Source organism: Pan paniscus, chromosome 5 (genome assembly GCF_029289425.2).
Source record: "Pan paniscus chromosome 5, NHGRI_mPanPan1-v2.0_pri, whole genome shotgun sequence".
Lineage (NCBI taxonomy): Eukaryota > Metazoa > Chordata > Mammalia > Primates > Hominidae > Pan > Pan paniscus.
Genome location: NC_073254.2, coordinates 32,966,680 through 32,984,270, shown reverse-complemented (window position 1 = coordinate 32,984,270; position 17,591 = coordinate 32,966,680). Strand labels below are relative to the sequence as shown.

The 17,591-nt window shown below is 42.1% G+C and overlaps 1 protein-coding gene across 2 annotated transcripts in view; it reads right to left on the bottom strand.

Moving 5' to 3' along the window:
- RNF144B (ring finger protein 144B) overlaps window positions 1-17,591 on the bottom strand; it is a 191,951-nt gene that overhangs the window by 144,246 nt on the left and 30,114 nt on the right. The gene's annotated exons all lie outside the window — the stretch shown is intronic.

Below are 17,591 nucleotides of genomic sequence, written 5' to 3'. Positions count from 1 at the left end.
GAGTGCCTCGGTTTCCTCATCTACAAAGTAAATAACAGTTGTGCCTATCTCACAGAATTGTAATAAAAAATTAAATGTGTCCTGCATAAAAGGTTTAGGAAAACATACCTAGCACATTAAGAACATTCAAAGCAAGTTGTTTTCTGAATCAGTTAATCATACTAAATTTTCATTGCTCACTAACAGTGTGTGACCTTTTTATCCCCAGTGTTTGACACTTTTGACAACTAAAGGGCACTTCTGAAGATTTTAATCTGAAGTAAAACACAAACAGTATTATCGTAACCACTCCAGCATGGGAAGGGGGAACACAAAAACATTTGTATTGCATTTTTCCATGTTCTAGGAATACCAGTGTATAAACCATCCACTGCTGAAATTTATAACGTCAATCTGATACAGTAAGTTTCCTTCTGTAAATCAAAGCAGGATTCTTAACTATAGTCTAAAGCGCCCTCTAGTGTTCCTATGCAAAAACTCCCGAGATAATGTGCCATCCTTTTAACTAGGGTCTTTTTCTGCCCTGGACAGCCCTGGTTTAGGCGTATTATCCTGCTATTTTGTCTGGTTTAACATTTTCCTGGATTGTTTCATTTTAATGGAGAGTCACCATTAATATTTGCACTAAAATAAGCTAGGATTGGTTTAGTAGCCCTTTATGTTTTCAGCTTCCACCATGGTCTTGTCTAGTACTGTATGACACACAAGCCAAGATGTCACATGCGGTTAAATCTGTAAGGCGGCTAGTGTGGACCCATTTCTATTTTCCCCAATCCTTTCCACATGCAATGGAACTAACACGTTTCCCTTTCAAAAACAGCAAGGCACTTGCTTACCAAAAAAAAAAAAAAAAAAAAAAAAGACCCTCAGACAAGAGCCTCCAAGTTCAACTCTGTGTCCAAGGATAGCACTTATGGTGGCAAGAGAGCTCTCCAACAGCTGCTGCTCTGAACCCTTGGGATTCACCGACTAGGTCTGCCATGGCCCATGCTCAGGTCTATAAAATGCACAGAACCGCCAAGGCACAGCTGGTGGGGTCCCTGAGATATGTGAGAAATCATACGTTAGGGGTGTGAGGAATATGTACAGGGAAACGAGGCTGCAAGTACTGCCTTAGGACACAGAGAAACCAATCTGACCAAAATGATTTGGTTATTTCTTCTATGAGGTGCATCTAAAAGTATTATGTTATTGTTTGGTGGTGCTTTTTTATTTTGCAAGAAATCTTTCAACAACAGTAAGCTCAAAAGGGAAAGTTTAGGCCAGGTGCAATCACTCACACCTGTGATGCCAGCACTTGGGAGGCCAAGGCAGGAGGATTGTTTGACCCAAGGGGTTTGAGACCAGCCTGGGCAACATAGCAGAACCCCATCTCTATTTTATAAGTAAATAAATAAAAGTGAAAGTTTACACTTCGTAAAATATTAAGTGAGGAATTTTCTATCCTCAAGTAAGTTGATGAATGTGAAATTGCATAAAATGTCATCATTTGCCACTCCCCACACCCATGGAGGACAAAGTGATATCCAGAAGCAAATGAAAACCCTAAAACACAAATCTGAAGAAGTTTTTTGTTTTTCTTTTCTTGGGTTTTTGTTGTTGTTGTTGTTGTTTGAGACAGAGTCTTGCTCTGTCGCTCAGGCTGGAGTGCAGTGGCGTGATCTCAGCTCGGTTCACTGCAACCTCCGCCTCCCAGGTACAACTGATTCTCCTGCCTCAGCCTCCCAAGTAGTTGGGATTACAGGCGCACACCACCATGCCCAGCTAATTTTTGTATTTTTAGTAGAGATGGGGTTTCACCATATTGGCCAGGCTGGTCTTGAACTCCTGACCTCAAGTGACCCACCTGCCTTGGCCTCCCAAAGTGCTAGGATTACAGGTGTGGGCCTGAAGTGTTATAATCTACATAAAAAATTAGCAGTGGCCTGGTGCAGTGGGTCACACCTGCAATCCCAGCATTTTAAGAGTCTGAGGTGGGAGGATCACTTGAGGCCGGGAGTTCAGGACCAGCCTGGGCAACATAGCAAGACCTTATCTCTACAGCAAAAAAAAAAAAAAAAAAAAAAAAAAAAAAAAGCTAGCCAGGTGTAGTGATACACACCTGTAATCCTAGCTACCTGGGAGGCTGACATGGGAGGATCTCTTGAGCCCAGGAGTTTGAGGCTGCAGTGAGCTATGATTGTACCATAGCACTCCAGCCTGGGCAACAAAGCAAGACTGTTTCTATTTTTAAAAGAAAAATAAAATTAGTAGCTATTTTGGGAACTCTGTACTTAAAGTTTACAAGTTATTACACGCAGCTGTGTAAGGTGCTCACATGACATTTAGATCCAGTAATTATTCTCCTACACTGACTTTGCCATATTTTTATTTCATGTTTTTGTGTTCATGCACCAAAAGTGAAGCAAAAGCTATAATGTGTTAAGATTGATAGAAGAATTTTATAAAAATTTCACTGTTGCTAATTTTATATCAGTGTTACTAAGGCTTCACCTAGAAAGATCAATTAAATTAATTCCAATAATGGTTTAATTTTTTTACCTAATTCATGGAATCAATGTAAAGCTTTTGGAATTGTAGTCTGTTTAAGATGAAACATATCTGACATAATTATGACTCGCTATAAATTTAAATTTTCAATATTTAAGGTAAAAGTATTTGTTTTTGCAGTGATAATCTATATAAACATTTTGGTGGAACATGATGTCATGGTAAAAACAATATCTTGTCCAGGCACAATGGCTCACGCCTGTAATCCCAGCACTTTGGGAGGCCAAGGCAGGCGGATCATGAGGTCAGGAGTTCGAGACCAGCCTGGCAAACATGGCGAAACCCCGTCTCTATTAAAAGTACAGGAAAAAAATTAGCTGGGTGTGGTGGTGCATGCCTGTAATCCTGGCTACTCGGGAGGCTGAGGCAGGAGAATTGCTTGAACCCAGGAGGCAGAAGTTGCAGTGAGCCGAGATCATGCCATTGCACTCCAGCCTGGGCAACAGAGCAAGACTCTGTCTTGGGGGGAAAAAAAATCTTCTTAAATTAAGGCATCTAGGCCAGGCACGGTGGCTCACGCCTGTAATCCCAGCACTTTGGGAGCCAAGACGGGTGGATCACAAGGTCAGGAGATCGAGACCATCCTGGCTAACACGGTGAAACCCCGTCTCTACTAAAAATACAAAAAATTAGTTGGGCGTGTTGGCAGGCGCCTGTAGTCCCAGCTACTCGGGATGCTGAGGCAGGAGAATGGCGTGAACTCGGGAGGCGGAGCTTGCAGTGAGCCCGAGATCGTGCCACTGCACTCCAGCCCGGGCGAGAGCGAGACTTCGTCTCAAAAAAAAAAAAAAAAAATTAAGGCATCTAATTTTAAAGATGCAGGACTACAATTGGAGTTGGTTACAGTGTAAATGGAGTCATAATTTCTCCAAAGAAGTTGCATTATTGTATCAATTGCAATGAAACCATATTTGTAAAAATTTACAAATTTTGAAGATGCCAACTTATTAAACTACCAAATTTTTTAATAAAGTTGATAAGTTGATGTTGATTGCAAAACAAAAAAACAAAACACCTCAGCATGGCAGTACTGAACTTTATTTCCTCTCTGCTACCCATCATCCATTGGAACTATTTAGTAAATCAGCCTGTGTCTGACCAATGATATTGAACTTTTTCATAATTAGCCCTCTAGATTTAGGGTGCATTTTGTTCAATATCAGTTAGAAATTTTAATCAAAGAATTCAAGGAGCATCAAAAAACAAACTTCAGTTTTTCGGTAATTACAACTATTAAAAACCAAACTTACAAAGAGGAAGACACTGAAACATCCGATCTACAGCAACAGAGTTATAGGAAATAAATGAATTGCCCTCAGATCCTGTCCAAGATTTAGTTTTGAGATTCCATAATTGTTCTTTGGAATATTTCTACATGTGGAGAGAAACTTTTATGTTGTCCACTGGAATGGAACAGAATTAAGAAGGCCTATGAATTTATGGCATCTCAGTTTGGGGAAACATCAGAATAATCATAAATGGAGATAATTTATGTGATGACATTTGTCTTCCAAAAATATTTGTAAAAGCAAAGAAAAGTACTCTGAATGGAAGCAAAAAGAACAGTAATCAGGAGGTATATTTCAGCCAATTATTTATACATTTTAACACAAAAAAATTAGAATTAAGAACACTTCCCATTGAGCAGAATTCACTCCATTTTTACCAGATAACTTAGCTCTTCTAGAGAGATTACATTTCTCAAGTAAATTATGATTTACAGAGAAGAAGAGTCAACCTCAATTTTATTCACATGCAGTATAACCTCAAAAAAGATCCAGGTATTATGAGAAGTTAAAAATAAGTCTATTTTAGAAAAAAAGCAGTATTGGCCAGGCGTGGTGGCTCACACCTGTAATCCCAGCACTTTTGGAGGCCAAGGCAGGTGAATTATTTGGGGCCAGGAGTTCGAGACCAGTCTGGCCAATATGGCAAAACCCTGTCTCTACTAAAAATACAAAAATTAGCTGGGTGTGGTGGCACATGCCTCTAATTCCAGCTACTCAGGAGGCTGAGGCATGAAAATCCTTTGGACCTGGAAGGTGGAGTTTGCAGTGAGCCAAGATTGCACCACTGTACTCCAGACTGAGTAACACAGCAAGACTCTGTCTTGGGGAAAAAAAAAAGAAAAAAATGCATTCTTCCAAAAAATGCCAGTGTCAGAAAAATGACATGATATTTGAGACAGATAAGACTAAAGGCCGGGTGCAGTGGTTCACGCCTGTAATCCCAGCACTTTGGGAGGCCGAGGCGGGCGAATCACCTGAGGTCGGGAGTTCGAGAGCAGCTGGAGCAACATGGAGAAACCCCATCTCTACCAAAAATACAAAATTAGCCAGGCATGGTGGCGCATGCCTGTAACCCCAGCTACTCGGGAGACTGAGGCAGGAGAATCACTTGAACCCGGAAGGCAGAAGTTGCGGTGGGCCAAGATTGCACCATTGCACTCCAGCCTAGGCAACAAGAGTGAAACTCTGTCTCCAAAAAAAAAGACTAAGAAACTGATTAAGCATGTACTATGTAACAAAAATAATCATACCACTTACGTTATTTTCATCATTCTGATAAGACTAAAGATTTTTTAAATTTTGCTTTAATATACATAGATAGTTGTTACTTTTTAGAATTTCATTTTCGTCCCGGTGCAGTGGCTCATGCCTGTAATCCCAGCAATTTGGGAGGCTGAGGCGGGCGGATCACCTGAGGTGGGGAGTTCGAGACCAGCCTTACCAACAAGGAGCAACCCCGTCTCTACTAAAAATACAAAAAAATTAGCTGGGCATGGTGGCCCATGCTTGTAATCCCAGCTACTCGGGAGGCTGAGGCAGGAGAATCGCTTGAACCCAGGAGGCGGAGGTTGCGGTGAGCCGAGATTGAGCCATTGCACTCCAGCCTGGGCAACAAAAGCAAAACTGCATCTCAAAAAAAAAAAAAAAAAAATTTTAAAACAAAACTGAAAGAATTTCATTTTCAAAAGTTTTTAAATAGAACTACTTTATTGGCCTATGCATATAATAAAACTAATTTATCATCCAATATATAAATAATTTAGAAATTATATTCAAACATATGTAAATTATATTGTATGTATTATTTTAGTACCTTTTTTCATTTCCTAAGTGTACTGGTTTGGAAAATAAATTACCCTAATAAGAGCTACCAGGTAGGGCATGGTGGCTCACACCTGTAATCTCAGCATTTTGGGAGGCCAAGACGGGCGGATCACTTGAGATACGGAGTTCAAGACCAGCCTCGCCAACATGGTGAAACCCCGTCTCTACTAAAAATACCAAAGTTAACCAGGAATGGTGGCATGCGCCTATAGGCCCAGCTACTCGGGAGGCTGAGGCAGGAAAATCACTTGAACCGGGGAGGCAGAGGTTGCGGGGAGCCAAGATCGCACCACTGCACTCCAGCCTGTGCAACAGAGCGAAATTCTGTCTCAAAAAAAAAAAAAAAAGCAAAGAAAAAAGAGCTACCATATCTTAAGAGCTTACTATTTATGAGGCACTGTGCTTGAATCAATTTACTCTCTACAACCACTCTGAAAGGTCGTTATTAGCATCTTCATTTCGCAGAAAACTCCACCTGATGACAATAAGTGCAGAACAAGAATGTCTCCAGTCTCAGCCCACACTCCCCACTCACCATCTTCTACTGCATCTTTCCCTACATCAACAGGACATACTACTGGCCCACCAAAGATGGAATGCACTTCCAGTTAAGAACTACAAATTTGGCCAGGCGCAGTGGCTCATGCCTGTAATCCCAGCACTTTGGGAGGCCGAGGCGGACGGATCATGAGGTCAGGAGATCAAGACCATCCACACTAACACAGTGAAACCCCACCTCTACTAAAAATACAAAAAATTAGCCAGACGTGGTGGTGGGCGCCTGTAGTCCCAGCTACTCAGGAGGCTGAGGCAGGAGAATGGCGTGAACCCAGGAAGCGGAGCTTGCAGTAGCCAAGATCGCGCCACTGCACTCCAGCCTGGGCGACAGAGCGAAACTCCGTCTCAAAAAATAAATAAATAAATAAAATTTTAAAAAAAGAACCATGAATGCAGGTCCATCATGACCTCTGACCCCATCACCCATGTGGCCAAGGCTGTGCATTTTCAGGACAGCTAGCACATTTTGGAGGGCAGACTATAGCTATGTGAAAATAAGTAAAATTTAAAAGCTGCCAGAACCCAGAAAACACCTTGAGAGAGATGTGACTGTGATCTGAGTCACACAGCATGTAGTTGTAACTTCTGCTTCTTAAATTAAGTCAAGTCTCTTCCTCATTGTTCTTGTTCTGTAAATGACCAGAAAGGACCAGAGACAAGACTTCTTCCTCTTCCAATCACTGATCTTTGTTCCAGATTAACTGCCTCCTTTATTGTCCTTCACCTAATTCAACTCAGATGATGCAAAATCTTCAGCATGGACTGTTAAATATACCTTTCTTGAAAGAAAAAGACAACCTCAATTCATCAGATCATTGTAACTATGCATTAATCCTTATATAGAAAGATCATGAAATTCTGTTAAGCTTCCTTAATCTATGTCTGTATAAAGGGTCCCATGATTCTACACTTCAGAACACTGGCTTCCATTCTTTGGAATATGTGCATCCTGGGTGGTTGAGTGGTCATCTCAAAGTCTGCACTTGAATAAACTCTCTTTGAACTCTGACCCTTTTGGTTATTTTAGGTTGATAGCTCTAAACCCAAGCAATGAATGACCCTCATACCTAAGAGAGTCACGCTTACCCCATGTCTTTCAAACTACATGTGTCTTTTGTATGTGTAATCTCCAGTTCTGGAAAACCTTTTTTTGTTGTTGTTTTAAATGGTATCCTAGACACTCAAGGGGCAGACCATAATGTATAGCTCTTGCATTAATGTGAATTAAATGGTATTTGACCTCAGACCTTAGCATCATTAAAATTACAAATTGTTTGTCTCTGGCTATCCTATAATATAGACTAAGCTATGAAATGTAACAATAAAAGTATAAGTTTTGTGCTATATTTAGCACTTGGTACATATTCCTCTCTGTCTTTAAGTGTCACTATTGAGACTATGAACTCTTTTTTTTTTTTTTTTTTTGAGATGGAGTCTCGCTCTTTTGCCCAGGCTGGAGTGTAGTGGCATGACCTTGGCTCACTGCAAGCTCCGCCTCCCGGGTTCAAGGAACTCTCCTGCCTTCCGTGTAGCTGGGACTACAGGTGCGTGCCACCATGCCCAGCTAATTTTTGTATTTTTAGTAGAGACGGGGTTTCACCATGTTAGCCAGGATGGTCTCAATCTCCTGACCCTGTGATCCACCCACCTCAGCCTCCCAAAGTGCTGGGATTACAGGCATGAGCCACCACACCTGGCCTTTTTTTTTTGACAGGGTCTCACTCTGTCACCCAGGCTGGAGTGCAGTGGCATGATCATAGCTCACTGCAGCCTCGAACTCCCGGGCTCAAGTGATCCTCCCACCTCAGCCCCGTAAGTAGCTGGGACTACAGGTACGCACCACCATGCCCAGCTAATTTTTGTATTTTTTGTAGAATGGGGTTTCACCATGTTGCCCAGGCTGGTCTCAAACTTCTGGGCTCAAGCAATCCACCTGCCTCGGCCTTCCACAGTGCTGGGATTACAGGTGTGAACCACTGTACAGGTAAACTCTTAAAATACCATTGTGTTTAACCTAGGTACTTATTTTTCCAATGCTTTCATTGTATCTTAATCATTTCAGTTACATCTTATATGTACAAAAGGTTTCCCTTCAAAAAGAAAGTCATTATTTAGTAGACAATTAGCAATATATGCTAGCAGATAGTGAAAATATATAAAGTACCTGTTAAGTAGATTACTCTAAGGATGTATCTACCTAGGATAATAGATTAAAATGTTACCTAGGCCAAGTGTGGTGGCTCATGCCTGTAATCCCAGCACTTTGGGAGACAGAGGCAGGTGGATCACCTGAGGTCAGGAGTTCAAGAGCAGCCTGACCAAAGTGGCGAAACCCCGCCTCTACTGAAAATATAAAAATTAGCTTGGCGTGGTGGTGCACGCCTGCAGTCCCAGCTACTTGGGAGGCTGAGGAAGGAGAATCGCTTGAACCTCGGAGGCAGAGGTTGCAGTGAGCCGAGAACGTGCCATTGCACTACTGCCTGGGCAACAAAGCAAGATTCTGTCTCAAAAATAAATAAATAAATAAAATGTCACCTAATAAAAATGATATAATAAATGTTGGGGACTCAGGGGTGGGGAGAAAGAGACAGAGGGAGGTGAGAGATAAAAGACTACACATTGGGTACAGTGTACACTGTTCAGATGATGGATGCACCAAAATCTCAGAAATTACCACTAAAAAACTTACCCATGTAACCAAAAACCATCTGTTCCTCAAAAACTATTGAAATTAAAAATAAATAAATGAAATGTTACCTAAAAGTAAGAGGTTTGTATTGGATTTAGATATCCCCCAAATCCTAATATGGTTTGACTTAAGAGAAAGACATGATTGCAAATAGTTCATTAGGGAGGTAAGGGATGGCTGGTAGGGGAGCAGGAAAGGGAAGATTGCTAATTAAGGATGTGTTGTTAAGCCAAAGCTAGAATTTAACTTCAGCAGAAAACGCTGAAGGCAAACATAGCCCTTACGATCATTCCATCCAGGGATGGGGGATCTGGAGTAATTATACCCCAACTCCCATCAGCTCCTGATTGAGGACTTCTGGGGGTTGGTGTGAACTCCCCAGCATTTCCAGATACTACCAGTTGGAACTCTAAAGCACAATGAAATGATAAGGTCTTAAAGGAAGTGGGCAGGACACTGACAGCATCTGCTACATCCTTCCAAGCCTAAAGTATCTTCTCATATCAGTAGTTAAGTAAATACCACCATGCTGCCTGCCCACCCCACACCTCACAACAAAACAAACAATGGTGAAAGTCTAGCAGTGATGGGCTTTAAAGTATTTATAGCCAAGGAAGAGAATTCTAATTTAAACACTCCTTCCCAAACAAAAAAATTTTACAACATAAAATAATTTAATATTATTAAATGAAAAGGACAGAAATAGAGATTTTATATTCCAGCTGGGAGCAGTGGCTCACGCCTATAATCCCAGCACTTTGGTAGGCTGAGGTGGGTGGAACACGTGAGATCAGGAGTTCAAAATCAGCCTGGCCAAAATGGTGAAACCTTGTGTCTACTAAAAATACAAAAATTAGCCAGGTGTGGTGGCCCATGCCTGTAATCCCAGCTACTCAGGAGGCTGAGGCATGAGAATCACTTGAACCCAGGAAGCAGAGGTTGCAGTGAGCCGAGATGCCGCCACTGCACTCCAACCTGGAGACTCTGTCTCAAAAAAAAAAACAGAAAAGAATATGGAAATATCTCATATTTTATATTCTGTTAGACTTTGGGTTGCAAGTCATTTGAGAAAAAGCCATGAAATTGGCCATGAGAAAAAGCCATGAAATTGGCCCTATTAAAATATAACAAGGATTTCTCAGCCTAATCCAAACAGTGTCGATGAATCATTTCTGATTGAGCTTGAGGTGCATATAAACAACTAGAAACAATTCAGCTGTGTATTTCAATGCTTCAATGAAGGGAAGACTTTGCCCATTGCTCCCTAGTTAATCCAAATTTTTGTTTTCTTTTTAAAGAGAAAAATCAAGGTTTTTCTTTTCTTTTTGTGTGTTTGGTTGGTTGGTTAGAAATTTACAGACTATGCAACTGTGCTGTTCCCCAATATATGCATAAGGCAGGAGAGAGTGGGATTTCTTGTTTGTTTGTTTGTTTGTTTTGGAAACATACTGATGTTACTTACTGAGCCTCCAAAGCACTCCCTATCTGTGGCTGCCCCCAAGTTCAGGCAGATGAGCATTCTGAGAGCTGCTCAGAGGAATACAGTTTTTTCTAGATATCAGATGGCAAGCCTACAATCTGTTGAAGAATTTCTCACCTAATTTTCACCTCTGTATATTACTCACCAATTTTACATTGATTCTCCCCTCCAAAAACATGATAAGCATTCCCATGGTCACGTCCTGGGTGGATCTTAAAGAGTATTGGAAATAGCACATGCAGCTGTTAGCTTCTCCAAACACACAATCCAAAGCATTTAAATGCCCAGTCTGCAATGCTGGCAGTGAAAGACAAGAATAACAGTTACTTTTTATACCAAAGATAAATACCGGATGATGCCTGAAAAAGGCAGGGTCAGCCTAACTCATAGGCAGAAAAGAATACCACCAATGTCAACGGCAGGAAAAGCTCCCTGGGAAGGATGCACAGGCTTGACTAATTAAAGGTCTTTTAAAGGAAAGAGCAACATGGTTTTGTTAAATTTTGAAAATACTGCTCTTTAAAATTATGAACACGCCGGGCGCGGTGGCTCACACCTGCAATCCCAGCATTTTGGGAGGCCAAGGCAGGGGGATCACTGGAGGTCAGGAGTTTGAGACCAGCTTGGCCAACATGGTGAAACCCCATTTCTACTAAAAATACAAAAAATTAGCCAGGCGTGGTGGCAGGCCTTGTAATCCCAGCTACTTGGGAGGCTGAGGCAGGAGAATTGCTTGAACCCGGGAGGCAGAGGTTTCAGTGAGCCCAGATCACACCACTGCAGTCACTCCAGCATGGGCAATAAGAGCGAAACTCCATCTCAAAAAGAAAAGTAAAGCCCTGCGCAGTGGCTCACGCCTGTAATCCCAGCACTTGGGGAGGCCAAGGCGGGCAGATCATGAGGTCAGGAGTTCGAGACTAGCCTGGCCAACATGGTGAAACCCTGTCTCTACTAAAAATACAAAAATTAGCCAGGCATGGTGGCACACGCCTGTAACCCTAGCTACGTGGGAGGCTGAGGCAGAAGAATTGCTTGAACCCAGGAGGCAGAGATTGCAGTGAGTTGAGATTGCGCCACTGCACTCCAGCCTGGGTGACAGAGTGAGACTCTGTCTGAAAAGAAAAAGGAAAAGGAAAAGGAAAAGGAAAGAAAAAGAAAAAATAAAATAAAATGATGAACAGGATTTAAAACTCTTCAATAAATACAGTGAATAATAAAACACACATTAGTTTCAAATTTGAGCTGTATGGAAGGGGGATGAGTGTGATAAAGGGGGGAAAAACGATACATATGTGTTAACTGAAGCAAAAGCTACAAAAGATCAAGTATATCGTCTGGGCGCACTGGCTCACGCCTGTAATCCCAGCACTTTGGGAGGCCGAGACAGGTGGATCATGAGGTCAGGAGTTCAAGACCAGCCTGACCAATATGGTGAAACCCCGTCTTTACTAAAAATGCAAAAATTAGCCGTGCATGGTGGTGCATGTCTGTAATCCCAGCTACTCAGGAGGCTGAGGCAGGAGAATCGCTTGAACCCAGGAGGCAGAGGTTGCAGTGAGTTGACGTCCCGCCACTGCACTCCAGCCTGGGCAACAGAGCGAGACTCCGCCTCAAAAAAAAAAAAAAGTACAATAATTATAGACTGTGGTGGTGGTTGTTTAAGAAACAAAGGGCTTAGACAAGGGGAAGAGAGTACTACATGTAGCATGGTCAGAGAAAGCTTGTCTAAAGAAATAGTTAAGCTAAACTCCCCAAGAATCACAGTGAATCCTATAAAGAACCACAGAGAAACAGCCCTACTGCAGGTATACCTTGGTGACTTCAAGCTGCTCAGTGTTGCTGGAATTCAGGAAGAGGTGGAATGGAAACAGAGGACTGGAGGTGGTTGGAGAGATAGGCAAGTGCCAAATCCCTTGGGGACCTGAAAGCCAATGATAAGGAATTTGCATAATCTCAATACAAGGAAAGCCATGAAAAGATTTTAAGCAGGGGAGAGAAGTCATGGGATTTACACTTTAACTTGATCACTCTCACTGCCCAGTGGATTCAAGAGAGAGAAAAGGTTAGAAGGTAGTCTTTGTCTTCACTGTCATTGTCATTCACTCCCTCCTCCTGCCACTTTCACCCCTGCATTGCTGACCACCAAAATCCCTGCAGCATTATATGCTACCCACAGGACAACACTGCACCTCCGCAAACGCCTAATAATCCCTGTTCATTCAGCTCCCAAATTCCTGCAACCTTTTACCCCAAAGCCATGAACCCATCCCAACCTTCTTAATAGGCATCCTGCCACACAGACCTCTTGTTCTATAGCTCGCATCAGCCTCCTCTGGGAGGATAACCCCAGTTCCTCCACAATGACCATCTCTTTTATCCCTCTACTGACCTCCTAGTTCAAACTCATGCCACCTTCTGTGTTCTTGGAACTAGATGTCATAGTGTTTTCTTTGCAAACAATTTGAATTCATGACACTATAAAATGCCTCATGTTGAAAGGAAATTTAGAGATATTCTGGTTTAACCTGGAGGTTTTTATGACAAAGAAACAGGCCTGGTATGGTTAGAAGATTTTTCTGAGGTCTCTGAGGTTAGGGAGTAGCAAAGCAGTACTAAACTCTGGGCCTCTGACTTCCTAGTTGCCGTTCCTTGCATGATTTTAAAGCAATTTTTTAAAACACTGCGGAGTGAGGGTGCTTCATGTTTTCTTTCTTTTCTTTTCTTATTTTTTTTTTTTTTGAGACAGAGTCTCGCTCTGTCCCCCAGGCTGGAGTGCAGTGGCACCATCTCGGCTCACTGCAAGCTCCGCCTCCCGGGTTCACGCCATTCTCCTGCCTCAGCCTCCCGAATGGCTGGGACTACAGGTACCCGCCACCACACCCGGCTAATTTTTTGTATTTTTAGCAGAGACGAGGTTTCACTGTGTTAGCCAGGATGGTCTTGATCTCCTGACCTTGTGATCCATCCGCCTCGGCCTCCCAAAGTGCTGGGATTACAGGTGTGAGCCACCACGCCTGGCCGGCTTCATGTTTTATAAAACACTTCAACACATGCCATCTCGTAGAATCATGGCAGCCCCCAAGTAATAGATATAAATTGAAGCTGAGAAAGATGAAGTGCTGAGAGAGCTGCTAAGCCAGCACTTAGACTCAGGTCTTGTGGCTCCAAGTCCTGCAGAAACTACAAAAACTTTCCTATTGTCAGAAGAAGTTAGTCCTGGGCATCAAAATTAGAGGTTTCCTATTTCCACTCATTATTATTGGTTAATGATGCCTTTGTGTATATTAGTTTTACATTCCTCTGAAGATCAGATTTTTTTACAGCCCTATCAAGCTCTATTTGCCCATGTAATTATTGCTATTTTTCCTTTTTATTTTTTTAACTGACACATAATTGTACAGATTTGTGGGGTGTACAGTGATTTTTGATTATAAATTCAATTGATTGATTGAATTTATATAAATTGATTGGTTATAAATTATCAATTTATAATTTTATAATGATCAATTCAGGGTAATTAGTATATTCACCTCAAACATTTATCATTTTTTTGTGTTGGAAATATTCAAAATCCTCTCTTCTAGCTGTTTTATTTTTATTTTATTTATTTATTTATTTTACTTTTTTTGAGATGGAGTCTCACTCTGTCACCCAGGCTGGAATGCAGTAGTGCGATCTTGGCTCACTGCAATCCCTGCCTCCTGGGTTCAAGTAATTCTCATGCCTTAGCCTCCGAAGTAGCTGGGATTACAAGCACCCACCACCACACCCAGCTAATTTTTTGTATTTTTAGTAGAGACAGGGTTTTACCATGTTGACCAGGCTGGCCTCGAACTCCTGACCTCAGGTGATCCACTTGCCTCAGCCACCCAAAGTGTTGAGATTATAGGTGTGAGCCACTGCACACAGCCCCTTCTAGCCATTTTAAAATATACAATAAGTTAATTTAACTGTAGTCATCCTACAGTGCTGATAGAACACTAGAACTCATTCCTCCTATCAGTTGTTTTGTTTTTATTTTTACTTACTCGTTGGGAACAGGCCCCCAATCTGGCCATAAACTGGCCCCAAAACTGGCCATAAACAAAATCTCTGCAGCACTGTGACATGCTCGTAATAGCCATGATGCCCACGCTGGAAGGTTGTCGGTTTACCGGAATGAGGGCAAAGAACACCTGGCCCACCCAGGGCGGAAAACTGGAAAACAGCTTAAAGGCATTCTTAAACCACAAACAATAGCATGAGGGATCTGTGCCTTAAGGACATGTTCCTGCTGCAGATAACTAGCCAGACCCATCCCTTTATTTCGGCCCATCCCTTTGTTTCCCGTAAGGAATACTTTTGGTTAATCTACAATCTATAGAAATAATGCTTATCACTGGCTTACTGTCAATAAATATGTGGGTAAATCCCTGTTCAAGGATCTCAGCTCTGAAGGCAGTGAGACCCCTGATTTCCCACACCATACTCTATATTTCTGTGTGTGTGTGTGTCTTTAATTCCTCTAGCGCCACTGGGTTAGGATCTCCACGACTGAACTGGTCTCAGCATTTACTTATTTATTTATTTTTTAATAGAGACAGGGTTTTGCCATCTTGCCCAAGCTGATCTCAAACTCCTGGGCTTCAGTGATCCTCCTGCCTCAGCCCCCCAGAGTGCTGGGATTACAGGCATGTGCCACCACATCTGGCCTGATGATTTTATAACTGTTAACCAACCGCTCTCCCTCTTCCCCACTCCCCTTCCCAGCCTCTATTAATGACTATTCTACCCTCTACTTCTATGAGATCAACTTTTTAACCTTCCACATATAAGTAAAAACATGCAGTGTTTGTCTTTCTGTGCCTGGCTTATTTCACTCATAATGTCCTCCAGGCTTATCCATGTTGCCATGAATTATAGGATTTTGTTCTTTTTTATGGCTGAATAGTATTCCATTGTGTGTATATACACCACATTTTATTTATCCATTCATCTGGTGATGGACACTTAGGTTGATTCCATATCTTGGCTACTGTGAATAGTGCTGCCATAAACATGGGGATACAGGTATTTCGAGATCAGATTTTTTAATGTGGTTAAGGAAGAACTTTGTCCAATACTGGAAGTTGATCGGAATGAGGGTAAGGGTTTCTGAGCAGGAGAGAAACTTAAAGAACAAATATAATGAAGAAAAGAGATGCCCCAGGGGCAGTGGTTCACACCTGTAATTCCGGAACTTTGGGAGACTAAGTTGGAAGGATTGCATAAGTCCAGGAATTCAAGACCAGTCTGGACAACATAGTGAGACACCATCTCTACAAAAACAAATTAGCCAAGCGTGGTGGCATGCAACTGTAGTCTCAACTACTTGGGAGGCTGAGGCAGAAGGATTGCTTGAGCCCAAGGGGTCAAGGCTGCAGTGAGCCGTGATGGCACCACCACTGCATTGCAGCCTGGGTGACAGAGCAAGACTATATCAGAAAGAAAGAGAAAGAAAAGAGGTGCGGGGAGGGAAGGGGAGGGGAGGGGAGGGGAGGGAAGAAGGAAGGAAGGAAGGAAGGAAGGAAGGAAGGAAGGAAGGAAGGAAGGAAGGAAAGAAGGAAGGAAGGGAAGAGAGAGAGAGGAAGGAAGGAAGGAAAGAAGGAGGGAGGGAGGGAAGGAAGGAAAAAAGAGAGAGAAGGAGAGAGAGAGGAAAGAAGGAAAGAAGCAGGGAGGAAGGGAGGGAAGAAAGAGAAGGAGAGAGGAAGGAAGGAAGGAGGGAGGGAAGGAAGGGAGGGAGGGAGGGAGGAAAGAAGGAAGGAGGGAGGGAAGGAAGGGAGGGAGGGAGGGAGGGAGGAAGGGAGGAAGGAAGGAAGGAAGAAAGGAAGAAAGAAAGAGAGAAAGATGCAAACTTTACCAAGTTTGTGATTTGGGCCGATCCAACACCATTATGGCATCTACCATCATGAGGAAATGCGCTCTAAAACTGGTTTTCTTATTTTAAGTGCAAGTTACCACAGCACAATTTCACCATAGCAAAAGAATGTAGATGGTCTCATGGATTCATTATTAAAATATTTGAAGTATATACAAATTGGATTCTTTGAATTATTTTTTCCAGCTCATTTGAGGTTTAGAATTTCAAATCCAATGTCAAAAATATTCTCAGTGACAAAAAAAAAAAAAAAAAAAATGTCCTTCTCAGTTGCTTTGCAGGATGTGGAAGAGATTACTGCTTCAGAGGAAATATATTTTGGAATGCATTGCATCCTGATGCTACAATTAGTTCTATTCTTGTTCTGAAAATGGAAAGGGGTCAGGGGCTCTGCATAACTGACACTTAGCAGCAGCGGCAGATGCAAGCTGGCAGCCAGCATTCAGCCAGGAGAAGTGGCTTGCTTTTCCCATCTGAGCCCAACATAGACAAGTTAACAGAACACTTACACAAGAATTATTGTTTCCTTGTTCTTTTATTTGCTTTTATTTTGATGAGCTCAAACACTTTTCCCCAAACATCAGACCTATTATTAGCAACATTCCCTTAGGGTGCGCTAGGTACAGTTACTTAAACATGTTGTAAAACCTCCCAGGCCAGGTGTGGTGGGTCACGCCTGTAATCCCAACACTTTGGGAGGCTAAGGGGGGGCAGATCATGAGGTCAGGAGATCGAGACCATCCTGGCCAACATGGTGAAACCCCATCTCTACTAAAATACAAAAAATTAGCCAGGCATGGTGGTGCACGCCTATAGTCCCAGCTACTCAGGAGGCTGAGGCAGAGGAATCGCTTGAACCTGGGAGGCAGAGGTTGCAGTGAGCCGAGATCACACCACTGCACTCCAGTCTGGTGACACAGCGAGACTCTATCTCAAAAAAAAACAAAACAAACAAACAAACAAAACTCCCAAATGTGAATGAAAAATACCTGCACTTACCTCAGATGTTGAGTACTATAAGAATATAGTTGATTCCCTTTGTGAGTAGTTGCTGAGCTGAGATAAATCTTATGGGTCTATTAACTAAAAGCCCAGAATAATATAATTATTAGGATTTTCTTAATATTATTCACTGAACCTGAATAATAGTCTGAGAAATGAATATAACAAATCAAGCAAACAACATTACTAGCTTTTAGAAGGCTAAAAATAAACGTCTAAAGTAGCAAGTGTTCTGCTGAAAATAATCATGCAAAATGCATATATCTCGCATACCATCAAATCGGACCATTTTTCAGGGCATCC